The 16,741-nt window shown below is 45.1% G+C and overlaps 1 pseudogene; it reads right to left on the reverse strand.

Moving 5' to 3' along the window:
• Positions 1-6,232: 6,232 nt before the first annotated feature.
• Positions 6,233-7,844, reverse strand: LOC118653563 (annotated as a pseudogene).
• Positions 7,845-16,741: the final 8,897 nt, after the last annotated feature.

A 16,741-nucleotide genomic window follows, 5' to 3' on the forward strand; every position in this document is an offset into this window, starting at 1 on the left:
TGGGTAACACATTGTTTAGCACAGTGATGGCGAACCTATGACACGCATGTCAGAGGTGGCATGCGAACTCATTTTTTTGGTTGATTTTTCTTTGTTAAATGGCATTTAAATATATAAAATAAATATCAAAAATATAAATCTTTGTTTTACAATGGTTGCAAATATCAAAAAATTTCTATATGTGACACAGCACCATAGTTAAGTTAGGGTTTTTCAATATGCTGACACGCCGAGCTCAAAAGGTTCGCCATCACTGGTCTAGCATATTATACCTGTCAAGGTAAGGTTATGTCTTTCTGAATCTCTTCAGTAAATAATTACTGAGGAGGTGAGATGAGATGACAATTTTAGAATTAAGTTATCATCTCCATCATTATGTAGTGTTGAAGCCAAAATTGCACCAAAGTTAAACAGGCAATGAAGTCTTTACTTGGGCTATTGCAATAAGGGAGAGAGATTGAACTCAAATTTGCTGAAATAAAAGGTGGGAGAGTTTTTCAACACTGGGAAGAGCTAGTAGAAAAGTACTAGGGGATTTTAGGGAGGAGATTAATCATTGGGATGTGTGGAACACACTTGAGTTATTCCTGAGTTTGTAAATATTCTTCACTATGATTAGGCCATCTGTGTTTGATAATTGACCCTGTTAAAGCTAAGCTCCTACCTTTCCACAGAGACTGGGAGGTAGGGGTGATCTCATCCTATCATTTTTGGTGTTTACATTTCAAAAAATGCTTCTCAGGTCCTTGAGCAAGATATTTTTGGGGTTGTAAAACTGGAGTGAGACTGGGAGAAGATTTACATACATTTCAAAGGAGTAAGAAAATAATTTTGTAATTTCTAGTTTTCTGAAGCAAATACTCTAAGAAAGGGAGGTCAGGGGCGTATCATCAGGAAGAAACCTGTCTAAAGTTTAATCAGGCTGAAGGGAATGTTAAGGCAGTCTTGGTCATTAGGTAGTACTGTTAGGCACATTCATGTGCTCCATTATGCCCCGCTTGGGGCTGTCACCCCTTCTGGTGAGTGTTCTGTTATTCTCGTTATACGTCTCATGATTAATGGCCTTTGGCTTCCAGTAAACCGCCTCACCCAGTTTCCAGTGGATCACCTACACCTGGTCCCCACCTGCACCTGTTTCCAGCGGTTAACCTGACTGACCTTTATAAGAGGCATAAATATACTGCTCCCCCTACTCTGCCCCGCTGTTGCCATTTTGGTCTCAGCCCTTCTTCTAGCAAATCTAACAATCCTATCTAATAAAGAGAGAATATGCTAATTGACCCTCACAACATCACAAAGATGGTGGCACCCACAGCCAATAAGGAGGGAATATGCTAATTGACCGCCCCCCCTCAAAGATGGCAGTGCCCACAGTCACAAGATGGCAGCACCCAGTCCCCTCAGCCCCACCAGGGCAGCAGATGCACAGCAAGGCTGGGCCCACCCCTAGGCAGGCCCGGCTGCTCTGCATGCCTGCCTCTGGAGACCCCCAGTCCCCTCAGTTCCCAAGCCACCCAGGGCAGGCCTAAGGCACAGGCAAGCCTTGGATGGCAGCTGCCCAGCTGCCTAGGACTGGCCTGAGGTGCAGGCAAGCCTCAGATGGCAGCTGCCCAGCCACCCAGGGCTGCTTGAGGCTCAGGTAACCAGGGCTGGCCGAGGCTTGCACTGCTGGCAGTGGCAGCAGCAGAGGTGTGATGGGGGCGATCACCTTTCCCAGATCACCAGGTCGCCTCCCGCCCCTGAGGGCTCCCAGACTGTGAGAGGGGGCAGGCCGGGCTAAGGGAACCCCCCTCCAGTGCATGAATTTTCATGCACTGGGACTCTAGTAAATTTATAATTCTTTACCCATTTTGGCCTTGTGCATTCCTCCTTCAGTGACCCTAACAAGTATCACTTCTTTCCATCAGAATCATTGGCCTTATTTTCTAATTCTTTCTTGAAAAATGCCCAAATACCACTACCTTCTCTTTGTCTTATTAAAATTGGAACGTATTTTTAGCTGCAGCCAGCATTTACATAAAGACATTGTGATATTTTATACTTAAAAATAAGTCTTCCAAGAGTTTAGTATCACATAATGAATAGAAAATATTTAAGAACTGTTATTCATGTACACAACACATTTAAGATTTAACATTTACAATGTTTGACAACCTTAGGAAATACTCTGAAATGTCTAGCTTTATTATTCTAGGCTCCAATGAAAACACTGAGCACTTAGGCCTTCCATCAGCCATATGGTAATGGATCTTCAGATAACCCAGGTGCCCATGTAGGCAAGAGAAGAGAGCTCATAAAGAATGTGACCCGCTGAAACCGGTTTGGCTCAGTGGATAGAGCATCGGCCTGCGGACTGAAAGGTCCCAGGTTCGATTCCGGTCAAGGGCATGTACCTGGGTTGCGGGCACATCCCCAGTAGGAGATGTGCAGGAGGCAGCTGATCGATGTTTCTCTCTCATCGATGTTTCTAACTCTCTATCTCTCTCCCTTCCTCTCTGTAAAAAGTCAATAAAATATATTAAAAAAAAAAAAAAGAATGTGACCCAAAAACTAAGGCTGAGTTTCTTTGTTGCCAACCAGATATTTAGCACCTTGAAACATGGTGATTGGACTTTTTCCAGAAGGGCTCTTTTTTGCTCTGGTGTCAAGGAAGTTCCTGCTTCAGACTATTAAAAGTGGTTAAATGTTTCATTTCTGAAACTGCTTATGTTTAACAAGTCTGGTTGCAGATTTTAGAGCTCGATTGGTTTTGCTCCATTTAGATTTTGTCATTTGAAGTATATCTTTTTTTTGGTTAAGAACAGATCAATAGGTTCATGGAAGAATGGATGAAATGTTAGTTTATAAGTGAATAGCTTTGCTTAACTTAGCAGTTCTCAACTTGTGGGTTGCAACCCCTTTGGGGGTAGAACGACCCTTTCACAGGGGTCGCCTAAGACCATCGGAAAACACACACATATATATATATATATGATTACATATTGTTTTTGTGATCACTATGCTTTAATTATGTTCAATTTGTAACAATGAAATTGGGGATCACCACAACATGAGGAACTGTATTAAAGGGTCTCGGCATTAGGAAGGTTGAGAACCACTGGCTTAACTTGAATCAACCAAACAGAAGCTGGTATGCAAGAAGATCCACACTGCATATCCTAAAGGCACCTGGCACAAGCTAAATACAGACACTGGAAGCGCAAGAACCCATATGCAATCCTGCCCTCTGGCAGATGCACTGGCTTGGGCTGCCTTTGAATAGCCAGATGAGCACGGTCTGACTTCAGAGCTTTGAGAGTTGCTCAAATCAGAGGTAATGACATTTGCATTTAAATAGCCCCAAGGAGGAATAATTCAAAGTAGTGTGCCTATTAGAACCTAATCATGAGTGTGAATATTTGAGAAATTTGACAAGAAAACTCTAAGAAGCACAGAAATTAGTTACTGGAGTTATCTCTATGGTCAGTATTTGTTCGTTTTCTATTTATAGTGCCTTGATATCAAGTCATAGTGCCTTGATATTTGCAATACAATGATATCTCTTTTAAAATTTGCCTTTAATATAATGCTGGTGTGGATAGGAATAATAACTAATAATAATAATAATGTTTGGGGCTATAAATATATGATAAGTACCTTAGTAGATATTAATATTAATAAACAAAATAGAGTGAATAACTTAAAAAGAAAGAAAATACCAAGTATTGATGAATATGTAGAGCATCCAGGACTCAATTTGACTGTGGATGCAAGTGTAAATTTGTACAACCTCTTTGGACAATTTCTTATCAGTGTCTACTAAAATGGAAGCTAGCCCAGCTGGTGTGGCTCAATGGTTGAGCATCAGTCTATGAACCAGGAGGTCACTAGATCCTCAGTAGGGGGTGAGCCAGAGGCAGCCAATTGATGATTCTCATTATTGGTGTTTCTGTCTCTTTCTCCTTCCCTCTCCTTTCTTCTCTCTGAAATCAATAAAATAAAAAAATGGAACATAAACATACCCTATAACCCAGCTACTCCACTTCTAAGTATATAATCAGCAGAAACATATGCATGCATTTTTTTGTTATTGTTGTTTTTAAAGGCATACAAGAATATTCATAGCAGTATTTTTGTTAAAAGTCTAACACTAGAATCAGTTCCAATGACCCCATTTTTTTGAACTGTGACTACTGACAGTTTTTATGACTCATCTCTTCTTCTCCTAAGTGTGTCTCGCATCTGGGAAAGCTGACAAGAAAACCTGGGTTCTCCCTTCTTTGGCAAACGCAAGAGATTCAAACCATGCAAACCCCTCCTCTATAGGAACCGTTATCCGGGCCCCACCCAACCCCTAGCCAAAATAAACACCCAGATAACTTCTTTCCTTGATCTCAAGCCATTTCAGAACTGCTTGAGAGGCTTGCCCTGCCTGCTCTCCCCTGAACCCTCAGTTATGTAAGTAATAAACCTTTTAAATACCCTCTTGGTGTGTGTGTATGTGGTGTCCTTATTCTCAGACATCTGAATTAAAATTTCTGTGAGGGTTTTATCTACCTCTGCAGGTTATCATAGCAATGGAAAACCAGCATATTACCTTGTTCCTATTTCTTTTCCTTTTATTTTTTTTTTCCAGGAGAGAGAAACAGACACAGCTTGTTTATTAGAATGCAGGAAGGAGGCCTTCTTCCACAAACAGGGCGCTGCTTCTCAGGGTCTGTATCAAGAGCAAGACAACAGTTGAAAACCATATTCCTGAGAAGAAGCAAAGAAATTACAATTTTGCAAACAAACACAACAGGTGATGTCAACAAAAGATTAAAAGCACATTTTTTCTTTTACACAGAACCACATTTCAAGTATTATTCCAGATGACAGGACAAACCCAACACAGGAGGTAAGGGCAAGGACTAGTGAATCAAAGGTTCCTCCTGCTCATGGAGGGAAAGGGCTGCTCCCAGAGGATTGGGGTGTCACCAGAGCTCACCTGCGCCTGGTACCTTGGCCACCCATGGCCACTGCCCCAAGGAAGGAATACAGAATGTGGGAACAGCTGGATGGGGCCTGCAGCTATGGTGATAGAGGAGCAGCAAGGACCAACACTGTGCTTCCAGCAGGATAGGGGTGGTGGCAACCTAACCTACCCAGGCCTGGGAGCAGCGCTGAGCTCTTAATGTCAGGTGTCCAGGGTTAGCAGTTTTAGATAGCTGATTTTTTAAATAAATAGAAACATATGTTTATTCTTTCAAATGCCATACTATCCCCAATTTTAGTCAATTTGTAAACTATAAATTATATTATTTGTGCCATAGTTCGTGATATTTAAGTTAGAAGATAAGCACCAAACCTATTTTTTTAAAATATATTTTATTGATTTTTTACAGGGAGGAAGGGAGAGCGATAGAGAGTTAGAAACATCAATGAGTGAGAAACATCAGCCAGCTGCCTCCCGCACACCCCCCACCGGGGATGCGCCCGCAGCCAAGGTACATGCCCCCGACCGGAATTGAACCCGGGACCCCTCAGTCCGCAGGCCAACACTCTATCCACTGAGCCAAACCAGCCAGGGCCAAACCTATTTTTTCTAAAGTATCTAAGAGCTATGGCTTTCCACAGGGGGCACTACACAGCCTATAGGTGTGACCTTGCTCCCTTTCCTTAAATAACAGAATGTTTCTGACACACTTTCCTTTTTCTCCCATGAAACTTTCTTTTTTTTAATTTTTTATGATGTTTTATTGATTTCAGAGAGGAAGGGAGAGGAAGAGAGAGATAGAAACATCAACTATGAGAGAGAATTATTGATCGGTTGCCTCCTGCATGCTTCACACTGGGGATCAAACCCTCAGCCTCTGAGCAAGTGCCTTGACTGGGAATTGAATTGTGACCTCCTGGTTCATAGGTCCACGCTCAACCACTGAGCAACGCCGTCAGGGCCATGAAACTTCTCCTGAAGAGAGGCATCCGTTGTAATCATAGTGTGGGAAAGCAAACCTGCTTGGCACGATCTCAGGAGTTGAAAGCTTATGGCTGTGCTGACTGATGCGCTTCTGGTGGCCCAGAGTTCAGAGGAAGGTCATGTGCCAGGCCTCCCAGGCCGCTGCTGGGGCTTCACTGGGAGGGTCTCTTCCTCAGAAGAAAAATCACAGCAGAGTGCCCGATGCAGAGAACCCCAGCTTGCCCTGAGGGGATCTGTAAAATGCCCTTAAAATGTTCATATTTGATATTTCCTGAAACACACTGTCATTGGCCCTCATACTCCCAAGCCTCTGAAGGGCCAACAGGTTAAAACACTGGCCATCAGGTAATTCTTCAGGTTGTCGGACTCCTAGTTGTTGTTGCTCAGCATCCTGTGAAGCCACCTGAAGCCCACGTTGAGCACAGAAGAGGGCCAGGCAACCCAGGCAGCCAGCTCAGTCATAGCCCCAGTACAGTGGCAGAAGGGCTTCAGGCAGAGGGTACACTGCTGGTGGGTTGCAGGGGTCCTGTGCATGCTTCCATTGCATCTTCCAGTCAGGCGTGGGCTGGGAGCAGCAGGTGCATATGGAATGACTTCCTTGCAGGGCACACACATAATCCTGGGCTGTTGTGAGACTGGCAGGCTTTGATGATGTGTCCCCAGAGGCCTGCGGAGCTCCCTGGTCACTGGGAAGGGTCCCTGCTACCCACCGCCCCCTGCCTTCAGTACTGGGGCATTGTCAGCACAGGAACAAGGCTGGCTGACATCCCAAGATTGGCTGTCCACATCTGAAAGCTCCTCCGAAAGTGCCCTCCTTGTCTGAGAAAGACCTCCTGACTTTGGGCTGCAGCATGTCCCGCGTGATCTTGCTCCTGGTGGCCATGCTCCGCACATCTTCCTCACTGTGGCTATTGTCTGGGAGCTGGAGAAGGTACACCTCCACCAGGTTGTTGAGGATGCGATTTTTACAGATCTGCTCCACCAACTGCTGCACGTGGAGTGCTCCATCCAGCTCGAGTAGCAGGCTGAGCAGAAGGTGTGCCCCAGGTCCTGGCAGATGATGCATGTGAGCGTCTTCTTCCTTCTTGTCTGGCTTCACCCTGTAGGATACTGTGGGTGTCCCTAAACTGGTCTGTGACCAACAAATGCATGTTCAGGTCAGGTCAGGCTCCTTGTCTCCTCTCATTTTCTTCTTAATGGGCCTCAGACCCTCCCTATCGTGCAGTTCTGACGGAGGAAAGAATGCTCCCTCTCTGTCTAGGACAGATGAAGGGATCCTTGGAGGTTTCATCACTTGTCACAGTGGACCACACCCTTTCCAGAAAAGTGCCTCACCCCTGCAGGCAGAGCTGGATGGCAGTGCTTGCCCTGTAGTGGGCTCTATGGAAGAGGTAGAGGCCTAGGGGAAGAGTTCCAACATTGATGCTGATGGCTGGGGTTCCTCAAAGCATGCATGAGTAGTGGGTGACAATGGCAGAACCTAGGGATAGTCACCTCGCCCTGCACCTGAGGTATCTTTGGTTATGTGGAACATGTTTTCTTTATTAGCTTCAAAGGAGACATGTGCCATGCCTCGTTTTTCATGTAAAGATTCATAGAGGTATGCCACATTGTGTTCTGAATCATTCTTCCTGTACACCAAGTAGATGACATTCCCACCTGTTAAGGACAGGTAAGTCTGCTTCTTAACTCCCTCCAGCTTGTTAGTGGCTATTCCATCAGTGTTGCTATCTTCCAGCAACACTGGAGCAGATGTTTCATCCACTATAATGTTACAGTGATCTCCAGAGACCAATCTATTGCCAGGGAATGAAAGGTCACAACCTCTCCTCCACCACATAGTCCATTTTCCTTTCCTTAGGAGGACCTGTGACTCAGCTTCCTCATGGCCCAAACAGATGAGCCTCCCTTACTGCTGCTGCTGCTGCAGAGGCTGCTCGCTTTCCCTGGCTGCTCCATCAGATTCACATCCGCAGAGACCCAGAAATGTTGGGACAGGCTGCGCCTGCTGCTCCTCCCTGTGGCTGGCCTTCTGGTATCAGTGCCTCCTCTGTGCACAGCCTCCCACCTGCCCCTTGCCCACCCATGCTGCTGAGAACGCACTGAACCCCACCTTGTTCCTGTTTCTTAAGTTGCCTGTCAAATTATAAATGCTTGGTACTGAAATAAATTTTCATAAAAACTACAAAATTTTTGAATTTAAGGTTTATGTTTGTTTCATATATGAAAGCCCATCTATGGTACATATATTTTTCTTAAAATATTTAAGAATCTTTAACTTAAAATTCTGAGAGAATAAGAGTGAGTTTTTTCACCATTATTAATTAGATGAAAAAAATAATAAAAGGCCAAAGTAAAAAGGCAAAGAAAAAGAAAGAAGGGGCATCTAAATGAAAGGACAAAAATAAAACCATCTCCATTTGCAGAAGACATCCTATATAATAAAAGGCTAATATGCAAATTGACTGGACAGCAGAATGACCAGTCGCTATGATGTGCACTGACCACCAGGGGGCAGACACTCAAAGCAGGAGCTGTCCCCTGGTGGTCAGTGTGTTCCCACAGGGGGAGCGGCGCTCAGCCAGAAGCTGGGCTCACGGCTGGCAAGCTTAGTGGTGGTGGTGGTAGCCTCTCCCACCTCTGTGGCAGTGCTAAGGATGTCCCCCGGGGAGCAGGCCTAAGCTGGCAGTCAGACATTCCCTGAGAGCTCCCAGACTGCGAGAGGGCACAGGCCAGGTTGAGGGACCCCCCTGAGTGTACGAATTTCTTGCACCAGGCCTCTAGTGAAATATAATAAAGAACATAGGTATAAACCCTCAAATTTATAGTCAAATACTTTTGACAATAGTACAAAGACCATTCAATGGGGAAAAGACATTCTTTTTAACAAATAATGTTAGGAAAATAGAATATCCACATGCAAAAGAATGGACCTTTACTTTACATTATGTATAAGAATTAAGTAAAAATGGATTCAAAAAATAAAAAGGATAAAACTCTTAGAAGAAAACATAGGAGGAAAGCTAAGCACTGGATTTGGAAATGATTTATTTGATATACCAAAAGCAGAGACAAAAAAAAAATAGGTACTTTGGATTTCATAAAAATTAAAACTTTTTCTGTGTCAAAGGGCACTATCAACAGAATGAAAAGACAAATCATGAAGTGAGAAAAAATATTTTCAAATTGTATATATAGTAATGGATTAATATCCATAATATATAAAATGACTTCTAATGCTAAATAATAGAAAATAACCTAATTCAGAAATGAATAGACATTTTTTGAAAGAAAATATACAAATGACAGATTCAGAGACATAGAAACATGGAACAGACTGATTAATATCAGAAGGAAGGGTGTTAAGGAGATGGGTGGGAGAGATTAACCGAAGAACTTACATACATATATGTGTAACCCCTGGACACAGAAAATAATGTGGTGAAGGCCTCAGTGGTGGTGTGTGCAGGGTGGAGGGGGTTATTGGGGAAAAAGGGGGACCATCTGTAATACTTTCAACAATAAAAATAAACAAACAAATAAATAATAAATAGAAAATTTAAAAAGACATCAATTGTTAAAATAAATTTTAAGGCTTGAATTTTCTAATCTGTCACCTTTAGTCATTAAAGTGATTTGATAACTGCCAGATATGTTTCCTTTGGTGCTCAATAAACCAAGAGCAATCTTGATAATATGATTAATTAATGCAGGAGTGTTATGTATTTGTATATACTTCAAGAGATTTTTATTTTTATGTGGTTGATTACTAGATAACTGAGGAAAAACTAAGATTTATACAGCCATAGTATGATATTTTAGGGTTGCTGCCTTGAAGTACAACTATATTCTTTTACAAAATTTTCTTTGAAACTGCTGTCAGAAATGAATTCATTGTTTGATGAATCCTGGTTCAAGCAAGTATCCTATCTAATAAAAGAGAAACATGGTAATTGGCGTACAACCGCTACCCTTCCCATTGGCTAATCAAGGCAATATGCAAATTAACTGCCAGCCAAGATGCCGGCCGGCAGCCAGGCAGCTTGAAATTAACATGAGGCTTGCTTGCTTCAGTGACGGAGGACTCCAACATTTCCTGCCTGTCACTGCAGGCCTCTGAGCTGCAAGCAACTATGTAACAAACATAGAAGCTAAACAAAACCCCAGAAACCTGCCAGGCTTCAGCCAGCAGGATCGCAACATTGTAAGCAAAGGCCAGAAACCTACTTTCAGCAGCGGAGGCCTAAGAGCTGGAGCCAAGACTCAAAGCTAAAGCTGGCTCAGAATAAAAAAAAAAGAAAGAAAAAAAGGAGCGGTTGGGAGCGTCAGTCACCCCCAGCCTGAAAACAGCCCTCAGCTCCTCACCCAGACTGGCCAGGCACCCCAGTGGGGACCCCCACCCTGAAGGGTGTGTGACCAGCTGCAAACAGCCATCATCCCCTCACCCAGGCTGGCCAGGCACCCCAGTGGGGACCCCCACCCTGATCCAGGACACCCTTCAGAGCAAACCAGCCAGCACCCACCCATGCACCAGGCCTCTACCCTATATAGTAAAAGGGTAATATGCCTCCCAGCACCAGGATCAGCAGAGCCGCGAGGCCTCCTGGCACCGGGATCAGCGTGACAGGGGGCAGCGCCCAAACCCCCTGATTGCCCTGCGGCTCTGTGTGTGACAGGGTGCGGCACCCCAGCCCCCCCCCCCAAGGGCCCTGCTCTGTGTATGATGGGCTAGAGCCATAACCTCCCCATCAGCCCTGCCCTGAGTGTGAGAGTGGCGGCACCCCAACCTCCTGATCAGCCCTGCTCTGTGGGTGATAGAGGGCGGTGCCCCAAACCCCTGATGGGCCCTGCTCTGTGCATGACAGGGAGTGGCACCACAACCTCCCCATCGACCCTGCCTTGAGTGTGACAGGGGATGGTGCCCTAACCCCCCAATCGGCCCTACCCTGAGTGTGACTGAGGGTGGCATCACAACCTCCCAATCGCCCTGCTCTGTGTATGACAGGGGGCGGCGCCCCAACTCCCCAATAGGCCCTGCTCTGAGCCCGACCAGGGGCTGCTGCACCTAGGGATTGGGCCTGCCCTCTGCCACGGGGGAGCAGGCCTAAGCCAGCAGGTCGTTATCTCCCGAGGGGTCCCAGTCTACGAGAGGGCACAGGCTGGGCTGAGGGACCCCCCTCCCCCCGAGTGCACAATTTTTTGTGCACCGGGCCTCTAGTATATTTATATTCATGAGCTCAAATAATGGCCAGAGTTTTTAAAGATCTGGAGCATAACCATGCAGGACTAACCCTGAAGAGTTTCATGAATGATGTATACTTGAGCCAATGGTCTATACTTACTCAAGAGTTACTTAGACCCTCACTCCTCTGCTTAATTTATATGTTTAAAATTAGAACATCTGTGAGTGGATAAATATACTGTGTTACATCCAGACAATGGAACATTATTCAGCAATAAAAACAAATGAACTATAAAATCATGAAAAGGCATGGAAGAACCTTTAATGTATGTCACTAAGTGAAAGAAGCCCATACAAACAGGATACCTACTGCATAGTTGCAAGTATATGACATTCTGGAAACGACATAGCTATAGAGACAGTAAAAAGATCAGTGGTTAAGAGGGTTTAGTCAAAGGGAGGAATGAATAGGCAGAGTACAAAGGATTTTTAGGACAGTGAAACTATTCTGTACGATACCACAACAGTGAATGCATGTCATTATATATCTGTCCAAACACATAGCATGTACAACACCACTAGTGAATCTTAATGTAAACTAAGCACTTTGGGTAATAATGATATGTCAATGTAAGTTCATCAATTGTAACAAAAGTACCACTGTGGTGCAGGATGTTGATAGTTGAGAAGATTGTACACATATGTGAACAAGGGGATATATGGAAACTTTCTGTACTTTCTTCTCAATTTTGTTGTGAATCCAAAGCTACTTTAAAAAATAAAGTCTATTTTAAAAATTTTAAACTCTAGTTAATGACAAGCAGAAAGTTAAACATTTCATTGAGTTAATTCACTTACTCACTTGTTTTATAGTTACTTAGAACCTATCTGTATTTTAAGACATTGAGGATATTCATTTAGACAGTTAATTATGAGACTTCCTACTGTATAATCTTCGTCAAGTCACTTAACCTAACTGAAAAAGGAGATACAATTTTACACCTAGTTTAAGGGTATAGTTAAATACAATGGCTAAAATATGAATAACTTATGAAGTAAGTCTTCAATAAATATTAGTTTTTATTTGTTGTATTAGGACCTAAAACGGAATGTATCTGTACTTTAGGCCTTTAAGACCTTTCCCATAATTAACTTTCTGAAACATACCTTTTAGTATATGAAACAAAAATAATTGATGAGAGCAATTTCATAAAAATGGAGGCCAAAGATTGTTTTTATTGACTATTTAATTGTGTTTATTTAGTTGATTATGATTCTGATCATTACTATGTCCATAGACCAGATGAAGATTTGATCACCCCAAAAAGGTGGTTGTCAACATTCTAGTTCTCAGAATACTGTAATGAAGATTTCACATTGATTTATGGTAATACATTCAAACTTGAAGTATCACGCTTTTATTTTTTTATTTTTAAATACATTTTTATTGATTTTGGAGAGGAATGGAGAGGAAGAGAAAGATAGAAGCATCAATGATGAGAGAGAATCATTGATCGGCTGCCTCCTGCACACCTCTCACTGGGGATCATGCCTGCAGTAGGTAATGTGCCCTGACAGGGAATTGAACTGTGACCTCCTGGTTCATAGGCCAATGCTTAACCACTGAGCCATTCCAGCAGGGCGAAGTCTTATACTTCTAAATAAGAATTTGACATTCAAATATTCTACTGGCTATATTCACTATCTTACCTAATAATAGACAAACATGCAAATTGACCATACCTTTGCTACACCTTGAGCCACACCCACCAGCCAATCAGAGAGACTATATGCAAATTAACCCAACCAAGATGGTGGCCGGCAGCCACAGAGCTGAAGCAAGCAGCAGGCTTGGTTGCCCCAATGATGGAAGAAGCCAAGCTTCCCGGCCGCCTGCTGCCTCCTCTCAAAGCAACAAAGTTTCAATTATGGAAGGTAAATAAACCGCAGATACCTGCTTCCAGTCGCCATGGCCATGGAGCTGGAGTGAGCAGGAGGCTTGGTTGCCCCAGTGATGGAAGAAGCCAAGCTTCCCAGACAGCTGTTGCCTCCTCTCAAGGCAACAAAATTTCAATTATAGAAGGTAAATAAACCCCAGATACCTGCTTCCAGTCGCCATGGCCATGGAGCTGGAGTGAATAAAAAAATTAAAAAAAAGGAAAGGCTGGGAGCTTCGGTCTTTAGGGGGCTTGGTCAGTCTGAAAACAGCCATCAGTCCCTCACCCAGGCTGGCCAGGCACCCCAGTGGGACCCCCACCCTGATCCAGGGCACCCACCCTTCAGGGCAAAACAGCCGGCCCCCACCCATTTACCAGGCCTCTATCCTATCTAATAATAGACAAATATGGTAATTGACTGTACCTTCGCTATGCTTCCCATTGGCTAATCAGGGCAATATGCAAATTAACTGCCAACAAAGATGGCGGTTAATTTGCATACGTAGGCACAATGCTGGGAGGCGAAATGGGAAGGATGGAAGAAGCCGCCTGCCGCTGATGGTGATTGGAAACCCAGGTGGCAGGCAAGAGCTGGGTGGCAGGGCAAAGGCAGCCCCCAGGGCATCCTTTGCCCTGCCCTCTGGCCTGTGATCGGAGAACCGGGGCTGCTTTTGCCAGGCCCCCAGCCGGTGATTGGAGAAGCCGTGCGGGGCAGGGAAGAGGCAGCCACTGGCAGCTGCCTCTTCCCTGGCTCCCCCCCCCCTCCCACCGGCTGGTGATCAGAGAAGTACCTGTATTTTTAATAATTTCTTGACATGGTAAAATCATTTTACATTACAATCCAAGGGTAGGCAGGGGGGTGAGGGGAAGGAGCAGCAGAACAATCCAACAAACAAAAACGGGAACAGAAATCCATGGTGGAAGGGATTTGAAGGGTGGGTAGGGGCATTGCCCAACTAAAATGCAATTGGTTTGTTACTGAGTACTATTCATGGGAAGAGAGCATCCTGACTCCTTCTCTATACAACATATTGGGAGTAAAAATAATGCATCCAGGTGGAAATATGATTAGGGGTTGGAAGACAGACAGGGAAAGAAGAAGTCAGAAATAGAAACAGAAAGTCACTGGCTGGCTGGCTGCAGATACTGACTCTCCAGTAGTGATAGAATAAAAAAGTGGGGGATATCTCTGGAAGATTCAAGAGATAGGGGGCAACTATTCTATGGTTTTGACTTGCCCAGCAGATTTCCACATACACACATGTACATGCCTATGTTTGTATGCACACACATATACACATAACTGACTGCCCTCCCTGGAAGCACAGAAGAAGAAGCTGCCAGAAGAAGAAGCTTCCCACCTTTGGTCCAAGCACCAGCGCTTGTGGCTGGCTGCAGCCCAGGAGACGAACAAGCCACCTGCCTGAGGTCCCAGGCTACAGCCCCCCGGAGAAGCTGCCAGCCCTGTGGTCCAGGGTGCCAGTGCCTGTGGCCAGGGAAATAGGTTCCCTCTTCTCCTACTGCAGTCATTACTTCAATATTCCCCTTCTGAATTTCTCTCCTGTGCTGCAACCCAACTCCACTTTTCATCGGAAGGATATGGAACAGAGAGAGCAGTGTTAAAAGCTTACATTTTTAAGCTGGTAAGGTTGGTACTTAAACATATAAATGGAAACCTAGAGTCCTTAAGGTAACAAAGGCTAAAAAGGACAGGGACAGTGCATGACCTATTATATCCAGCAATCCATATGGGGACTGAAAACTTTGCAATGATGACAATTAGTGAAGATATGAATCAACTAAAATAGTTGACAGGGACAATTCTTCCATCTTTGAAAATATCTACATCAAATCTGTTTAAATAGATTTTCATCCGCATAATATAACACATTCTGACAAGACCACCACCACCACCAATGTGGTCAGTGTTGTGCTGATAAATGTTTAAGAACTGAGGGATCCCCCCGCCCCCTGAGTGCACAAATTTTTGTGCACTGGGCTACTAGTTCTATGTAATAAAAGGGTAATATGCAAATTGATCCTACCAGAAGAACGACTGGTCACTATGACACACACTGACCACCAGGGGGGAGATGCTCAATGCAGGAGCTGTCCCCTGGTGGTCAGTGCGCTCCCACAGAGGGAGCTGTGCTCAGCCACAAGCCAGGCTGATGGCTTCCACCACAGTGGTGATGGCAGGAACCTCTCCTGACTCCTCAGCAGCACTAAGGATGTCTGACTGCAGCTTAGGTCTGCCCCCCACTGGCAAGTGGACATCCCCCGAGGGCTCCCGGGCTGCCAGGGGGATGTCTGATTGCCAGCTTAGGCCCAATCCCCAGGGGAGTGGGCCTAAGCCAGAAGGTGATCATCCCCTGAGGGGTCACAGACTGCGAGAGGGCACAGGCCTGGCTGAGGGACCCCCTCACCCCCAAGTGCACAAATTTTTGTGCACCGAGCCTCTAGTCCTATATAATAAAAGAGAAACATGTAAATTAACTGTTCCTTCACTATGCTCACCAGCCAATCAGGAGAGTATGCAAATTAACCTGACAAAGATGGTGCGTTAATTTGCATATGCAGGTGCCCAGTGGCCTGGGTCTGGGGAACATCCTCGGGATCCAGTCCGCTCCTAGCCTGTAGGCCCGTGCATAGGCCCTGAGCAGCCGGTGTCCAAGAACACCCCAGCAACTCTGGGCCTATGGGAGCAGGGGCCAAGCAGATGTTCCCGCCTTGTGGCCACTTCCGCCTGCTCCAGCGTCAAGCAGCGGCCTGGGTCCACGCCCCTCAGCCCAGCGCCCATCATAGGGCAAACAGGACAGGCTTCCTATCCATTGATCATGGGGCGAACAAGACAGAACCAGCCTCCCCGCGATTGATCACGGGGCAAACAGAACAGGTCAAGCCTCCCCATGATCGATCGTGGGGCGAACAGAACAGGGCAGGCCTCCCCGCCATCCCAGGTGAAGAAGCCACTCTCCTGACCAGCATGTGCTATGGACCTGTTCAGGTGGATGGCGTGGAGTCCGAGGCCTCTAGCTTGCAGCCATGGGATGTGTCCCTCTCCCCAGAGTTAGGAACACCAGCCCAGGTCCACCCAGCACCCAGTCCTGACTGTGGGGGTGAGTTCTTGCAGGCTGGAGCTTGATCTCTGGGCATTAGCAGTAGGAGACCAGTGCTTTGTAATTGCTGTGTGTCCGGGTTTTAATTGGACAAATGCCTGGCGGTCCCAGGTGCCAGTTTAGCAAAAATTTTTAGGAGGAGAATTCTGTCTGGGTTTCCTCAAATTCCCTCAGCCACTACTCACCCCTCTGTAAAGGTACAGAACAAGTGAGGCCCCTTAAATATAAATCAGAGGTCTCCAGCAACGGTGGGCCTCTCTCATCACAGTCATTTGGACTGGATGGCATTTGAGTATTTATCCAGGCACCATGACAGGGAACACACAAACTCAAGTCATGATCTCTGCCCTTAAATAATTCAGAATCTTATTAGAGCGAGTGGATGATAAAAGCACCGTAATGACATCAGAATGTAAGACAACAATACAGAGAGGAACAGAGGCTATTGCTAGGATGATTTTCCAACAATTAGTACAAAGAGTATGTGCTGTGAATTAAATAAAAAAAAATATGTGTGGAAGTAGCTGCTTCATGAGTATGGGTTCCCTTCCTATTTTAAAGGAAA

Source organism: Myotis myotis, unplaced genomic scaffold, assembly GCF_014108235.1.
Source record: "Myotis myotis isolate mMyoMyo1 unplaced genomic scaffold, mMyoMyo1.p scaffold_m19_p_4, whole genome shotgun sequence".
NCBI lineage: Eukaryota > Metazoa > Chordata > Mammalia > Chiroptera > Vespertilionidae > Myotis > Myotis myotis.